Source organism: Enhydra lutris, unplaced genomic scaffold, assembly GCF_002288905.1.
Source record: "Enhydra lutris kenyoni isolate GAN:26980312 unplaced genomic scaffold, ASM228890v2 scaffoldscaffold3, whole genome shotgun sequence".
Lineage (NCBI taxonomy): Eukaryota > Metazoa > Chordata > Mammalia > Carnivora > Mustelidae > Enhydra > Enhydra lutris.
In genome coordinates, this window is record NW_019154087.1 from 46,450,673 (window position 1) to 46,468,181 (window position 17,509).

At 41.0% G+C, this 17,509-nt stretch overlaps 1 pseudogene across 1 annotated transcript; it reads left to right on the forward strand.

Annotated features, from left to right (window-relative positions):
* The first annotated feature begins 16,039 nt into the window (after nt 1–16,039).
* On the forward strand, nt 16,040–17,308 carry LOC111154420 (annotated as a pseudogene). The gene has a single exon (XR_002641082.1). The product of XR_002641082.1 is annotated as a glyceraldehyde-3-phosphate dehydrogenase-like (transcript).
* Nucleotides 17,309–17,509: the final 201 nt, after the last annotated feature.

A 17,509-nucleotide genomic window follows, 5' to 3' on the forward strand; every position in this document is an offset into this window, starting at 1 on the left:
GGAAAAGGGCTCCTTTCTCCCAGAATTGGTTTCTTCTAAGGTCCAGAAGGCCCTTTGGATGAGCCAAGCTGGGTTCCTGTGCCGACTCCTGTGGCCAGAAGAGTGGAGTCTTTGACCAGAGAAGGGATGTCACACAGGTATGGGCAGCAGAGAGTTGCTGGGAGGCAGGCGCCCAGGGTGACCAGTGCAGATTCAAAGAGCTAGGGGACCACGATTTGAGATGTGGGATTTATTCATTGGTTTTCCTTTCAGATATTTCAGATGAAATAAACTTCACTTATTTTGTGAATCTCAGTATTGTGTGGGGTTTAACACATCAATGCTACATAAGACTCAGAGCCTGCATTCAGGGACCTAAAATTTAATAATAGAGATCAAAGTATATAGAGGCACATGAAGTCTTAGGCTGCAAATAGTATAATGGTTTTAGGGAAAGATCTGAAATCCTTAAGCAGACGAATATGGAACTTGAAGGTTTTTATATGTGTATATATATATATTTTTTTGAAGGGTTATATTGATAACAATTTTTGCCTGCCAAATGCAATTGGTATTTGTATTTTAAGATCAAATGATCTTAATGATCAAAACATCATAGATAAAAGAGAAAATTGGTATTTTTTTCTTGAACTTTTGGCCTTTATCTTTTTTTCTTTGGTGTTGTCTATGTTGGTATACATATAGACAGCCTTTTCTCTTGGAAGGTTACATTATTATACTGAAATATATTTTGTTTTTATTTGACAGAGAGAGGGACAGTGAGAGAGGGAACACAAGCAGGGGGCAGTGTGAGAGGGAGAAGCAGGCTTCCTGCTGATCAGGGAGCCCGATGTGGGGCTTGATCCCAGGACCCTGGGATCATGACCTGAGCTGAAGGTAGACGCTTAATAATTGAGCCACCCAAGCGCCCCTACATTTTGCTTTTAGCAATAAATATGACGGTATGGTTGTTTGGTCTTATATTTTCTGAACATAGCTTGTGTAACAGAAAAAAATTATTTTCTCCTTAGAATCAAGGAGTTGACAGGTCACTCTAAAAGTTATCTGGACTGAATTTTGTATATTAAGTTATATTCCGTTGGCAGTTAGATTGTTGGAAAAGTGTGAGTAGTTTGTCAGTCTATGTTTTTCTTCATCTTACAAATGAACCTCTTGGTTTTATAATCTGAAGCACATGCATATTAAGTAGAGAAAACTAATTGCAGTAAATCCTGGCAATAATCCGGATGTTTCAATAATGTCACATTGTTAATTCTGAATTTATTTGTAATACTGTTGCATAAGGGTCTTATTTTTAAGTTGTTTTGGTCTTGTTGGCCTCTGCTTCTCTGATGATTAAATTAACTGAATCGATTAGATTTTGTTTAATTAGATTTTATACTTCGATGTCATGTCCAAGCTGTTGAAAGTATTTGGCACCCTCTTCATCATGGGCAATCCATATAGATTTAGTTAGTTGTTCATATATTCTCTGTTTATTTCCTTCTTGGAATTTTTATTGCAATAGAAAGTAAACAATTTATATACGTCAGGGATGACAGAGGATCACTCCTTGCTTTTAAATGTAGGATATATCCATCCCAAAATATTTTTGGTGACTGTCAAAATGATTGCTTCAGCATTTATGCCCCTTTTTCACTGTAGGGTAAATGGCCCTTCAGACTAAATGGGGATGTTTAATATTCCAGGGATTTAATCCACAGTTTTTGATGAATGCCAATGCTGTTTGAAAAGGAATTGCTGTCTTGGTGTAGATAAAATGAAAATCCTGGCATTACAATCTAATTGAGCAATCTGTTTGGGAGACGTGTCACTAGAGATCTAATGTGGCCTCCTGGAACAAAAGAAAACGCAGTGATGGCAAGGGGTGTAGAATATTGTGGAAACACAGCAGGAGCACCCAGCCTAGTCTCCGCTTATCAAGACAGTGGCCTCTTCAACAGAATCGAAAGACTCCGAGTAGCAGCAATACTTAGCCTTGGGGGAAAAAATTCTGGCCAGAGGAGATAGCACGCAGGAAATCCCAAAGCTGAAAGAGAGGTTGACAGTTTGGGAACAACTAAAAGAAGTTCCCTTGAGCTGCAGCAGAGAGAAGGGGTTAGCTGGGGAGAGGTGTTTGGAAACGGATGCCAGGAGAGGCCCAACCTGGGATAAGATTAGCAGGACTAAGCAGAATGGGCCCATCATGGACCTTTAGGGGACGGAATTTCCAGGGCTTAATGATTAACTGGATTTGAGCAATAAGGCAGAGAGGAACAGGAAGGATCGTTCTGGCTTGGACCCTGGTTGGATGGTGGTGCCACTTACAGAGGAGGACTGTGGGGCAAGAAGCAGGTTCAGGGGATTCTGTGGGACTTTTCAAGACAACCGTGCTGTCGCAGAGAGAAGGACTGAGGAGGCAGCCATCTCTGCTCATTTCATATCAACATGCAGGAGATTTACAAAGGAGGATCCTTTAAAATAGGCCTACAGGGATCTGCCAGACGCAATAAAAACCAGGACAGAACACTTAAAAATTCAAGGAAAGAAAGTATTTCCGAAAGGATTGAATGGTCATGGTGTCAAATGTTACAAGGGGGTCAAATAAGATAAAAACCGAAAAAATTCCCATTGGAGTTTGCAGTGAGGATGTTGTTGGTGACCTTGACACAAATACTTAATGTCAAGCAGCAGGGGGAATCCAGATGGGGCCAGTTGAGGAATGACTATGAAAGAAGTGGGAGATAGTGAGTGTAGACAGCTCTTTTAAGAAGAATGTTGAGTGAAAGGAAGGCTAAGATAAAGCAGTTGCTAGGGGAAGATGGGAGAGTGGGGGACAGTTTCATTTTAGTATTTAATATGGGATAGACTTGAGTGTGTTAAACACCAGTGATGTGGAACAATTTGTAGAGAGAGAAAGGTTGAAGGTATTGAGGGGGAATGCTGTCCACAGAGACCTCTAGGAAGAAGGAACAAGATGGGGCGGGGGCAGCAGAAAAATGAGCTCCTTGTCAGTTAGGAATGCTTTCAATTCGAATGACAGAAACCTGGCCACTAGTAGTGCCTCACTCAAGCAGAGGTTTCTTTTTTTCTCATGTGACAAATTTAAGGTAAGCAATGCTGGCATGGCCACTGTATCAATGATGTCGGCACTCAGGGGTTGACATCACCGCAGCTATCTTGGCCTTTTCCCCTTGTGCCCTGATCAAGGCAGGAAAAGGAGGAGGAGGTGGTGTGGGCTACGCTTCGTTCCTTAATCAGGAAATGTTGCGGGAAGTCGGCAGATGGACTTCTGCTTCCGTTTGATTGGCCAGCACCGTGTGGTACTCTGAGAAAGCTCTCTGATCCTCATGGTGGTAGAAGTCAAGGGACATGGGACTTGGGAATGGCAGTTAGACCAGCCAAATGGCAGCATCTACCACACAGCAGGTGCAGATTTTCTAGTTTGGCAGCACTCAGGTGAGCGACTTCCCAACTGAAATTTCTGTTTTCTTTTGAAGTTGGAAATAAGCTTGTCTGCTAAGAGAGTAATGGAACATGTGAGGGTAGTGAATGTCGGAAATGCCCTTTTTGCAGAACTGGAGAAACTGGGGACTGATGAAAGACAGTGATTGATTTCTTCTGAGCAACACCCAAGGTTCAATTGAGATTCGAGATCATGGATTCAGAGACCACACCACTAGAGGAAGGTGAGGCTGCGCAAAGGCTACTCGGTATGTGTCCCCGGGACAGTGGAAATGCTGTGCGTCACTGTTTGGTACACTCGATGCATATAAAATGATCGGACCATTTAATCACTTTTATCTTGAGCTGTTTCTATGAAATTCATATTGTTTTCTTTTGAAAAAAAATTTTTATTCATTCTGTATAAATCATTACCTGCATGTTTTAGGTATGTCTCCTATAAAGTACATCGTAATGTTGTAGGAGACTGATCATTCTGAAAATCTTCCAATCTGTAGGGAAACTGAAGTAGTAAAATGAACACCCTCATGGCATTCGTGGACATTCAGTAATTAACATCTTCGCACATTTTCTGTCTCCTTTCTCAATCTCTCTCTTTCTCTCTCTCCACAAACACACACACACACTTTTTTTTTTTTTTTTTTTTTTTTTTAAATCTCGAACCCCTTGAAATGTTAAGCTGTAGATAGTAAGACTCTGCAGCTCTAAATACTTCAGCCCGTATCTCCTGGTCATTGGGACATACTGGTCCATAACCAGGATTTCTTGCCCCTTAGAGAATCAACATTAATCTCATCAACGAGGCTTCAGGATGCAATTGTTTTCCACCTGTCCCCAAAGTACCTTTCAACCCAAAGAGTCTGAAGGAGAGTATATGAAAACTATATATGTTTTAAATTAATTTAGCAAATATCAAAGTGCCCTTTAACAGTCAGCTTCATGTTGAAATTTTGTTGCCTTTGGACAGGACTTTTCCAATCTCTTTAGTTTCTCATTTTGGATGCACATGACAACATATAGTATCTTTTTTTTTTTTTATTTAAAAATTTTTTTCATTAACTTATAGTGTATTATTTGTTTCAGGGGTACAGGTCTGTGATTCATCAGTCTTGCACAATTCACAGCACTCACCATAGTACATAAACTCCCCAATGTCCATCACCCAGCCACCCCATCCCTACCACCCCCTCCCTTCCAGCAACCCTCAGTTTGTTTCCTGAGATTAAGAGTCTCTTATGGGGGCACCTGGGTGGCTCAGAGGGTTAAGCCTCTGCCTTCGGCTCAGGTCATGATCTCAGGGTCTTGGGATCGAGCCCCGCATCAGGCTCTCTGCTCAGCAGGGAGCCTGCTTCCTCCTCTCTCTCTCTCTGCCTGCCTCTCTGCCTACCTGTGATCTCTGTCAAATAAATAAATAAAATCTTTAAAAAAAAAAAAAAAAGAGTCTCTTATGGTTTGTCTGCCTCTCTGCCTTCATCTTGTTTCATTTTTCCCTCCCTTCCCCTATGATCCTCTGCCTTGTTTCTCAAATTCCTCATATCCATGAGACTATATGATAATTGTCTTTCTCTGATTGGCTTATTTTACTTAGCATAATACCCTCCAGTTCCATCCACATTGTTGCAAATGATAAGATTTTGGGGTTTTGATGGCTGCATAGCATTCCATTGTGTAAATATATATATATATATTTATATATATATACATATATATACCACATCTTCTATATATATATCACATCTGGTCATCTAGGCTCTTTCCATAGTTTGGCTATTGTGGACATTGCTGTTATAAACATTTGGGTGCACGTGCCCCTTCAGATCTCTACATTTGTATCTTTAGGGTAAATAAAAACTAAAATTAGGTAAAGTAGTACAATTGCTGGGTCACAGGGTAGCTCCATTTTCAACTTTTTGAGGAACCTCCATACTGTTTTCCAGAGTGGCTTCGCCAGTCTTCATTCCCATCAACAGTGTAGGAGGGTTCCCCTTTCTCACATCCTCTCCAACATCTCTTGTTTCCTGACTTGTTAATTTTAGCCATTCTGACTGGTGTGAGGTGGTATCTCACTGTGGTTTTCATTTGTATTTCCCTGATGCCGAGTGATGTTGAGAACGTTTTCATGTGGCCATCTGGATGTCTTCTTTGCAGAAACGTCTGTTCATGTTCTCTGCCCATTTCTTGATTGGATTATTTATTCTTTGGGTATTGAGTTTGGTAAGTTATTTATAGATTTTCAGATACTAACCCTTTATCTGATATGTCATTTGCAAATATCTTCTCCCATTCTGTCGGTTGTCTTTTGGTTTTGTTGACTGTTTCCTTTGCTGCACCAAAGCTTTTGATCTTGATAAGTACAATAGTTCATTTTTGCCCTTGGTTCCCTTGCCATATAGTAACTTATATGTGTGTATACATCTAAAACTTACATTTGTATTGGCTTTTGTTTTCCTGGTGTACTTAAACAGTACCTTCTTCCTTCCCAGTTTAATGGCCAACCTTTCCATCCTTCATTTGTGACTCTAGTTAGGTATCGTGTGATAGAAGTATCTGCATTATTTCAACTACTAATTAAAGCCTGTATTTGAATATATATTACAAACTATTCCTTTCATTGTTCCAATGGTAAATGTGGCTTAATACTTGCCCCGGTGGATAAAGTAGCTATTTTATGAGTGTATTAGAACTGTTAATTAACAAAATATAACTCAGTGACTGTGAGGAAGGTATTTCATTTAGAAATTCAATTTACCTTTTATAATATTGGAAATACTAGTGATTAATGTACTCTAGATGAAGAATGCTCTAGGAAACACTGGGTGTGCCTAAATGTAATGCAAACATAACTCCTTATCAAGGAGCTGGAATTCTAAAACAACATGGAAACAGACATGTAAATAAAAGAATTGATATGGAAAGGGAGCACATACTTGGAGGCTGTTTGCCAAATGCAAGAATACGATTAAGGATATTTAAACAGGAACAAGGTCCTTGGTTTATACAGTGTCTTAGTTTTCATACTGATTTAATCTGTTAATAAAAATAGGGTGATTGAGACTTAAGTAATTGTCTGGGCATTTTCACCATCATGTAAATGGATACGGTATGGTGTTTGTTCCTGCTAGAATGCTTTGTCTCGTGTAGGGTACTGGGTGGGCACCAGGCCTTTGGGCCCAGGCATCTCCGCATTAGAAATTAAACTTCTCTGGTCACACCCACCCTTGGCAGCGTCAGCCCCAGGAGCCCTAGATGCACAGTTTCCCCTGACCTGGGCCCCAGTTCCAAACACTTGACCTTCAGGGCTCCCACTGTACCAGTGAGTTTCCAGTGTTTGAATTGCTTATAATTAAAAAAACTACAGACATAAAAGTACACTGAAGCAGGTGTGTCTCCTCATCTTTTGTTCAGGACCTTTTTGTGATGAATGTATTGGTATTAACTCTGGTTGAGACTAAATTGTCTGCCAGCCATGCCCACACCTGAGCAGCCAGACCCCAACCGGCTTTACTTTAATTCATGACCACCACCCTGTGGACCCAACATGTCTGACTGTTTCTCTGGCCTGTTCACTCACCTGCAGGACTGGATCATTATTTCTCCCCTTCTCTCCATACCCCTCTTCACTCACTCTCAGTCAGTGGTTCCATTTGGTATTTCACTGAGGAAATGGAGGCGACAAGAGCATTTCCACATTCTTCCGCCATCATTTCTTCAGACTTGATTCTATCAAGACCCATATAACTAATTGTTTTTCCCTCCTTTTAACTTAAGCATGAAGGATTCAGGCTTCCTCTGAGGACAGCCCTTGCACCTGGGCACTGGATTCCATCCCTCTCATCATCACCTCTCACTGTTCAAGGACAATAAGCTGGGAATTGTCACTTTTTCTCTTGTGTTATCAATTCTCCCTATCTCCTGGATCTCGTCCACAGCCTGTAAACACATGTAATATCTCCCATCATAAACACAACAATAACAATAACAAAAGTCCTCCCTTGACCCTTTCCTTTGCTTACAAGTTCAAAGTTTAAAAAATTCATGTTATGGCAAAACTATTTTAACCCAGTTGTTGAACATCACCTTCTCTCATTCATGCCTGAGGTCCCAGTAGTCAGGCTTTTGTCCCCACCCCTGAACAGGAACTGCTCTTCTCAAGGTCCTGAGTCCTCATCTCTCATCTTACTCAACCATCAGCTGCACTTTTTTTTTTTTTTTAAATTTACTTATTTGAGAGAGAGAAAGAGATAGCGAGAGGGAGTACGAGCAAAGTACGAGCAAAGCCGGGGGCAGGGGCAGAGGGAGAAGCAGGCTTCCCACTGAGTAGGGAGCTGGATGCAGGACTCCATCCCAGGACCCTAGGATCATGACCTGAGCCAAAGGCTTACTGGACTGAGCCCCCCAGGCGCTCCCAGCAGCACTTCTTATAGTTGATTACTGGGTCCTTCTTCCACTTGGTTTTCTTTTCCCCATTTTCTTTATCAGTTCTCCTTTTCTTCCTGCCACTTCATGTTGGAGAGTCCCGGGTTATCCTCCTTGGTCCCCCACTTCTCTGGCTGTATTTGCCCCCACACAGAGATTCTTAACCTGGAGTCCGTAGACCTGGTGTCAGTGACCTTGAAAGGGAAACATTTCTTCTTTATTTTCACTAACCTCTAAATGAAACTTTGCATTTCCTTCAATTATGAACAATAATATTCGCTGTATCTATGACTTTATCTCTAGTAAAAAATTAGATATTTTCATCTCATTACAGTTGTTACAGATGTCTTGAAATATTTATGCACATGACTTCTTTAAAGTACTGTAGTTATTATGCTTACTGTTAGTTCTTATTGGGTAGTATATTAATAAAAAAATATATTGCCAAAGTATAACTTTCAAAATATTGTGATTCTATGTTTCGTTATTTTTTTTTTAAGATTATTATTTATTTATTTGTCAGAGAGAGAGAGAGCAAGAGTGAGCACAGGCAGATAGAGTGGCAGGCAGAGGCAGAGGGAGAAGCAGGCTCCCTGCTGAACAAGGAGCCTGATGTGGGACTCGATCCCAGTATGCTGGGATCATGACCTGAGCCGAAGGCAGCCGCTTAACCAACTGAGCCACCCAGGCGTCCCTCTATGTTTCGTTATAATTGGTTTTCTTTATACCAATTATATATACCAAAATATTTCAAAGATATTTTATTTTATGCATTTAAAATATCACTCAGGGAAGGAACCTCAAGTTTTTAACAGACTTTCAAAGGGGTTTATGCCACAAAAACTTTTAAAAGCCCATACTGGAAATGATCTTTTATCTCACAATTTTAAATATTGTTGAAAGTTGTATTTCCAGCCACAACCTCCTTTTTCAGCTACTGAACTCATATATTCATCTGCCTACTCAACATTTTCTCTTGGATATCTCATTAGCACCTTCGACCTACCGTATTAGAACCCAGGCTCCTGCAGCACCTGGGTCTCAGTGGTTAAGCATCCGATCCCTGATTTTGGCTCAGGTCATGATCTCAGGATTGTGAGATCGAGCCCAGCAAGGGGCTCTGCGATGGACATGGAATCTGCTTAAGATTCCCTCTCTCCTTTATGCTGAGTGAAATAAGTCAAGCAGAGAGAGTCAATTATCATATGGTTTCACTTATTTGTGGAGCATAACAAATAGCATGGAGGACAAGGGGAGATGGAGAGGAGAAGGGAGTTGAGGGAAATTGGAAGGGGAGGTGAACCATGAGAGACTATGGACTCTGAAAAACAATCAGGGTTTTGAAGGGGTGGGGGGTGGGAGGTTGGGGGAACCAGGTGGTGGATATTGGAGAGGCCACGGATTGCATGGAGCACTGGGTGTAGTGCAAAAACAATGAATACTGTTACGCTGAAAATAAATTAAAAAAAAAAAAAAAGATTCCCTCTCTCCTGACCCCTTTGCCCCTCCCTCTTATCGCCCCCCCCCCAACCACCTGGTGCATGCGCCATGCTCGTGTACTCTCTCTCTCTCTCCAAAACAAACAAAACAGGCTCCTGAATGTCACCCACTCCCCAGACTTGCGCCTCTTCCAGTCTTCTCCCCTCAGTTGGGCAACTCCATTTTCCTAGTTGCTCACACCAGAAACCATGGAGTCAGCCCTGACTCCTATTTGCCATCAGCCACATCTGATCTAGAGCCAATTGCTTTGACTCTATCTTCTAAGCATATGTAGGATCTAACCATTTCTCATTCCACGCCATCCATCCATCAGCTTCTCTTGCCTGGATTTTTACAATAGTGCCCTAACAGAACTCACTGCTTCCTCCACTGCCTGCCACAGCCCCCAGCACAGATGTGTGCACACGGACACACACATACACTCACCTGTTCACAGTGATCAAAACAGCAGCCAGAGTAATTCTGTCAAAACTACTTTAATCAGGTCATGCTGCTTTTCTCCTTGGAACTTTCCAAAGGCTCCCCTACTCAAAGTAAAAGCCAAAGTCTTTACCGTGGCCCATGAGGCACCCATGATCTGTCCCACCTGTCCCCTGCCTATCTCTGTGACCTATATCCCACCACACACCTCTTATTCCACTCCAGCCACTCCACACCAAGCATGCTTCTACTTCATGGGCTTTGTCCTTGCTATTCCCTATACCTGGATGGAGTGCTCTTTATCTGAATGGCTTTTTCCAGGATATATGAACAGGCAGTCACTTCTACCACACTCCTCATCACCTTTTCCATGTTTTACAACCCCCACCCCATAGCACTAATTACTACCTACACTATTACTACTATTACCAGCTGTTGTTACTATTCAAACCAACGTGGCAGCACCAAGAGTGGTACCTGGCTCCTAGTAGATGCTCAGTACATTTAAGCACAAGAAATGGATGAATGAACTAGGTAAAATTGGCAGCAAAAACCTGAATTGGGAGACTGTATCACTCAGAAGGGCTAAACTTCACCTTCAGGGAACTCAATGGATACCTTCAAATACTTTTCTTCATTTGTCACTACAATGTATAAGTCTAGGCACTTACTCTTCATTATGTTGGCTAACTCTTGTAATAAAGTAGTTCCATACAATTCATTATCCTGATGCACATAAGCAAAAAAAAAAAAAAATAAGGTTAGAGTAAAAAGTCTGGAAAAATTCCAGAAATAGATATTTGCCAAAAATAAATATTATTTTTGGGTTAAACAATAAACAGAGAATAAGCCTTAGAAATAAATTATCTATTTTTAAAGGCCAACAGTTTAGCAAAATTTGGAGTGATCTTTACAGTGTAGTTTCTGGAATGAGAAATGAAAAAGCAACTCTGCCATCTTACTTTAAGTTCAGAAAAAGAGTTGAATTTATATTATATATGTATTGGATATCAATCTTAGATATAAGTGTTTCTTAATTATCAGTGCCAAACTTGTATAGACCACACTGATTGTCTATGTTTTGGGTTGTTGATAATACTTTAAATATTAATTTGACACTGTTACTTTTCTTCATTTCTATATATTTTATTTGTGAACAATCATAAAATCCCATGTGACCTAGATAACAGGGATATGGAATAGGGACTTGCTTTGGAGGTTTAAACAGAGTTCAATAACTATAAAGTATTTCACTAATAGGGAAAGAATAAGACAAACCCTCTGTTGACCTTTGTTTCACATTAAGATGACCGTAGTTTGACACCAAAATGACAGCTGGTTAAAACAGCTTGAGATTTCAAAGTGCTAGAGTATATATAAATATTATGACTGATCCCATAAGTGTATTGGAAAACACTTTAAGAAAGGTCTTTGGCTTAATCATTTGCTGCATTCTCTCCTGTTGGTCAGAGAGAAATACCACCACCCCTCCCCCCAAATATTTATCTTCTGGATTTAAGAGAAATAGAAAAATTAAAACCATGTAGTTGAACCCAACAGAACCAAGATTGATGGTTAATACTGCAAATGTAAATTACTACTTTGTGCACAAACCTAAGGCTCATGTTCTTCTAGTTTGATACTGCTCCCAGTGAACCTTATGTGATGAGATGCCGGTAGTAGTAGTATGTTGAAAACTCATCACTGAGACTTATTTTTGCCACTTCCTTTTCTACAACAGAACATGTTAGGGCAAGGAGAACTTGCAGGGATGAGAAGATGTCACAGATAGACCATTCCTACACACGGGTCTCACAGAATTACAAAAGACGGATCTACTGTCAATCCTCCACTCAAAATTGTCTCAACCTTCTTTTATAAAATCTCATCCGAACTACTGTTTATCCTAAATCTTATATCATAGCGACTTGGATCCTTCTGTGCAGTTTTCCATGAGTGAGGAAAACTTAAGATGACAGAGAGGAAAGACTAGGAAGCAAGAGTGATAAACAAAAGTCAGAAAGATAAAATTTGTTAGTGGACAGAATAGATTAAGATTATCAGCAGTGCAGAGTTCAGGCAGAAGCTTTCCCATGAGGCTCATAACATTTCTGAAAGGCATTAGCATTAATTAGTGAAGAATTAATTCAGGAAAGTGGAGGCTGACTCGGGGCATGTAATCGGGGTTGGGGGTGCAGGTCTGAGGCTCAGAGAAAGCTGTGCAGATCTCTCCCATGCAGGTGGGGGAAAGAAGAGGTAGAAGGTGCGGTTGCCATAGGTTGAGATGAATAATTCCATTTCTGTGTTTGTTTTTTATTTTTTAAAAAGATAAGGCATGTGCACATCAAACAGTATAACAGAAAATTGAATGAAAATTAAGTCAGCTTCCTATCTCAACTCCCAGACCCCAGTTCCCCTCCAGAAGGTCAATGCTTTCTTGTAAATTCTTCTATGCTTTATGCACAAACATTTATATATAATTACTTTAAAAAAAATGCCAACACTGGTGAAACTCACAGTGCCTCCATTTTTCACTCAAGTCATATTATTCTATTTTATACATGTGCTGCCAAAGCGAGCACAAGTCACGTTATTCTAAACCTTGCTTTTTTTAACCTGATAGATTATAGCTTCATTCCTCCTAATTTCCTCCATTCCTTATAACGGCCACATTATATTCTGTTCTATGGATGTGACAGTCTCCTGTGATGGACATTTAAGTTGTTTCCAGTCCTTTGGTCCATAAACAGGGCTTCAGCCACAGCCTCATACATTTAAGGTCATCCTTTTTTATATTTCTGCTCAAAGATATTAGAATGGGGCTGAAAAGATCAGGAAATAAAGCTGTCTTAATTAGATTGAGATAATGAGAACAGGCTAATTTATTGTGACTGAGAGGAATAACCATGAGGTGGTTTTGATAAGAGGATAAAAGTTAACTTAGATTAATAGGGCTTCATTGCCCCATAAACTGATTTGCTACAAATAGGAATATGCTTTCTGGTATTTTGGTGATACTCATCAGAGCACTTCAAGTTGAAAGTTAGAGTAAGTGGTTAATGAAAGTGACTAAATGGCAAATGAAATGATGACCCATGTGAGACCTGCTGTTAAGGGAAAACAAGCTATTATTGAGCAGATATTTTCCCTCAGCTTTAATCACTGATTTAAAAACTATTAATAAAATGAAAAAAATAACATTAATACATATACCCAATAAGCATGTGGAAGTGGGAAACCTCATTACAGAACAAAGAAATGAAAATGAAAAGGACAGCAGGAAAGATGTCCTTTCCTGATGAATGATTTCATTTCCTGAAAATGAAAAGGACATTTTTCTTGTGCAATCCAGAAAAAACTTTTTAATTATTATACACAGTGATAGTAGTTAAGTAATGAAAGTTCCCTCTGTATGGGGGACTGTTACTTACAGTTTAAAATATATTTTTAATTTTAAAATATATATAAATTATAAAAATAACTTTGAAATAAAATAACATTTTAAAGGATGCCAGCACATAAATATTCACATTATGATGTTTAAATTAAAGTCTATGTCTAGAATTATATGTATAACTAAATCTATGATACAACTCATGTATGGTAGAGAGGGAAAACCAAAATGTTAACAGTAATTATCTCTGAGTCGTGGGATTATAGTTTTTGTTTATGCTTGTTAGCATTTTCCAAATGTGTTACAAGTCCGTTTCTTAAAAAAAAAAAAAAATGCTTTGTTTTTTAAAACAATTGAAAAACATGGAAATGGAGATATGGTTTATTATTTTTTTTAAAGATTTTATTTATTTATTTTTTTGACAGAGAGATTGATCGCAAGTAGGCAGAGAGGCAGGCAGAGAGAGAGGAGGAAGCAGGCTCCCTGCTGAGCAGAGAGCCCGATGCGGGGCTCGATCCCAGGACCCTGAGATCATGACCTGAGCTGAAGGCAGAGGCTTTAACCTGCTGAACCACCCAGGCGCCCCAGATATGGTTTATTTTTAATAAGAGTGTATATTCCTTTTCCCAGAAGATGCCTCCTTGGCATTCTTAGCCCCACCTACATTTATGGAAATCCTTGAATCAAGTCTTAAAGAAATCGCATTGTTATAGTATTTGTGTTTCAGTCAAGCAGTGTCACATGGAGATTCAGTGTGAATGATCACCTAAAGCCTTGCCCCACTTTATGGAGTAAAGCCTCATACATGTAAGGACTGTCCTCTCCAGCCTAGACCTGCCCTCCGAGCCTCAGGCTTGTACATCCAAATGCCTCTGCCATTCTGCAGGCACGCATGTTGAGGCTGCTCAACCCCGGCACCTGTTCCTTCTTCACATGAGTTCCTGGGCTTCCCCTAATCTCTCCTGTCACTTCTCAGATCCCTCCTTCCACGTCATTGCAAAACCCAGAGGGTCACTCTGGACACTTCTCTCTCTCCTTCTCCACATCCTGTGCGTGGCCAAATCCTGTCAGTTCAACCTGCACAGGTCGCTGTGCGTCTGCCCCGTCTCACCATCTCCGCCACCACACTCCTGCCACCCCTGTTATGGCTTAGGGCCACAGCTCCCTCTCGGCTCCCTGACCCGGCTCCTGCCTCCTTCAGGTCATTGTCCAAGTGCGAGGTCATTGATCCGTTCCCATCCCAAGACAAATGACGACTGCAACGAGGAGCCATATTCCATGTTGGCAAACTTCAAAAATGGTGAGGATACATTGTGTTAACCAGGAGTCTTGGATAATAGGCACTTGGACATTGCTGGTGGGAGTATAAATTAATTCACTCACTATGGGGAGCAATTTGGCAATATTTCTCAAAACTAATATTATATAGAGCCTTTATTACCTCCCAGTTTATTTCTGGGAATTTATCTTTCCGGAGTCTTATATTTTGACTCTTCAAAGATCACTCTTTGAAAGAAATGTTTTTTCCTCTTGAATAAGGAAACTATATCTATTATCAAGCTCAATAAGAGGTATACAATTAAAAGTCATCTTCTCTCACTCCTGCTCTAAAACCACCCAGTTCTCTGTCCCAGACCAAACACTATTACTTTTCTTTTTATTTACGAAAATAGTAATATACACGTTCTTCTGCATTTTTGCTTTATTTCCTGAACCACCTTGGGGCACTTTTCACATCAGCTCATTTAAAGCTGACCAAAAGCTACATAGTATTCTATAGTATAGAGTTACTATTCTTTTAGTTCACCTCTCCACTGATGGACGTTTAGGGTCCACACACGCATGCATACACACACACGTACACACACATATAAATGTATGTACATATATATGCCACAATGACTGTGTATAGACACATATCATTTCGCCCTTCTGTAAGAATGTAAACATTGAATGTTGGTGTACTCTATTTTTTAAGATTTTACTTATTTATTTGACAGAGTGAGAGATCACAAGCAGGGGGAGCAGAGCACAAGCAGGGGGAACAGCAGAGGGTGAGGGAGAAGCTGACTCCCCGCTGAGTAGGAAGCCTGACTTGAGGCTCCATCCCAAGACCCTGGGATCATGACCTGAGTTGGAGGCAGACACTTAATGGGCTGAACCAACCAGGCACCCCTTGTATCCTCTTCATATAATGTGAAATACATCTGAATATTGCAAGCTTGGATAAAAAAATGTTGTTAAAAAATGAAGGCTTAGTTAACTTCAGAGTAACAATCTTTTGACTATTTCCCACAATATTGTTTCTTGATTCCTTCTTTAACTTTCACAATCATGTCAAAAGCTAGAGATCCAGGTAACATTCAAAGGTGTACTTAAGGTACAGATAGGATATGCTTATATGCCAAACCCTGATTGTTTTCTTAAGATACTTTCCTTGCTATGTTTTTATAAGGCATGATTTTTATGCACTTTCTATAATTTGTGTTGTTAGATCACATAACTCTTTTCTCATTCTTGTTTTTGATTGAATAATAAAATAAATCCACTAGATGGTGTATATGAACAGAGAGAAAGAAAAGTTAGTTCCTTTTTTCTGCTTTATAGCTCAAGTTCAAAGATTTCTGTTTAAGAAGACTAAAAAATGTTTTAAGTCTTATTTATTTATTTGACAGAGAGAGAAACAAGAGCAGGAACACAAGCAGGGGGAGTGGGAGAGGGAGAAGGAAGCTTCCTGATAAGCAGGGAGCCCGACATGGGGCTCAATCCCAGGATCCTGGGATCACGGCCTGAGCCGAAGGAGGAAGTTGAACGCCTGAGCCACCCAGGTGCCCTAACTAAAAATTTCTGATTACGGCTCTCTGCTCTTCCCCATTCGACAGACAGCTACATCTTCAGGTGCAGTGCCAGCCGCGTGCCCGAGACACGATGGTGAAGGTCGGAGTGAAAGGATTTGGCCGTATTGGGCGCCTGGTCACCAGGGCTGCTTTTAACTCTGGTAAAGTGGATATTGTCGCCATCGATGACCCTTTCATTGATCTCAACTATATGGTCTACATGTTCCAGTATGATTCTACCCACGGTAAATTCCACTGCACAGTCAAGGCTGAGAACGGGAAGCTTGTCATCAATGGGAAGTCCATCTCCATCTTCCAGGAGTGAGATCCTGCCAACATCAAATGGGGCGATGCTGGTGCTGAGTATGTTGTGGAGTCCTCTGGGGTCTTCACCACCATGGAGAAGCCTGGGGCTCACTTGAAGGGCGGGGCCAAGAGGGTCATCATCTCTGCCCCTTCTGCTGATGCCCCCATGTTCGTGATGGGTGTGAACCATGAGAAGTATGACAACTCCCTCAAGATTGTCAGCAATGCCTCCTGTGCCACCAACTGCTTGGCTCCTCTGGCCAAGGTCATCCATGACAACTTCGGCACTGTGGAGGGACTCATGACCACCGTCCATGCCATCACTGCCACCCAGAAGACCGTGGACGGCCCCTCTGGGAAGCTGTGGCGTGACGGCCGAGGGACTGCCCGGAACATCATCCCTGCTTCCACTGGTGCAGCCAAGGCTGTAGGCAAGGTCATCCCTGAGCTGAATTGGAAGCTCACTGACATGGCCTTCCATGTCCCCACCCCCAATGTGTCTGTTGTGGATCTGACCTGCTGCCTGGAGAAAACTGCCAAATATGATGACATCAAGAAGGTGGTAAAGCAGGCATAGAGGGCCCCCTCAAGGGCATCCTGGGGTACACTGAGGACCAGGTTGTTTCCTGCGACTTCAACAGTGACACCCACTCCTCTACCTTCGATGCTGGGGCTGGCATTGCTCTCAATGACCACTTTGTCAAGCTCATTTCCTAGTATGACAATGAATTTGGCTACAGCAACCGGGTGGTGGACCTTATGGTCCACATGGCCTCCAAGGAGTAAGAGCCCCCTGGACCACCAGCTCCAGCCGGAGCAAGAGGAAGAGAGAGGCCCTCAGCTGCTGGGGAATCCCTGCCCCAACTTATCCCCCAAAACACTGAGAATCTCCCAACCTCCACTATTTCCATCCCAGACCCCCTGAAGAAGGGGAGGGGCTTGGGGAGCCCTACCTTGTCATGTACCATCAATAAAGTATACTGTACCCAGCCAAAAAAAAAAAAAAAAAAATTCTGATTATATTTTGGTTTGGGGAGCAAGGGAAAGATGTCCCCATCAAAAACAAAATAAACAAACAAAAACAAAAAAAAGCAGAGCCAAAAAAGAATTTTCTGCAGTGTTAAGGTTTCTATTAGTTATTAAAATAGTTAATTCTACAAATTGAATATATAAATTAGAAGACCATATTAAA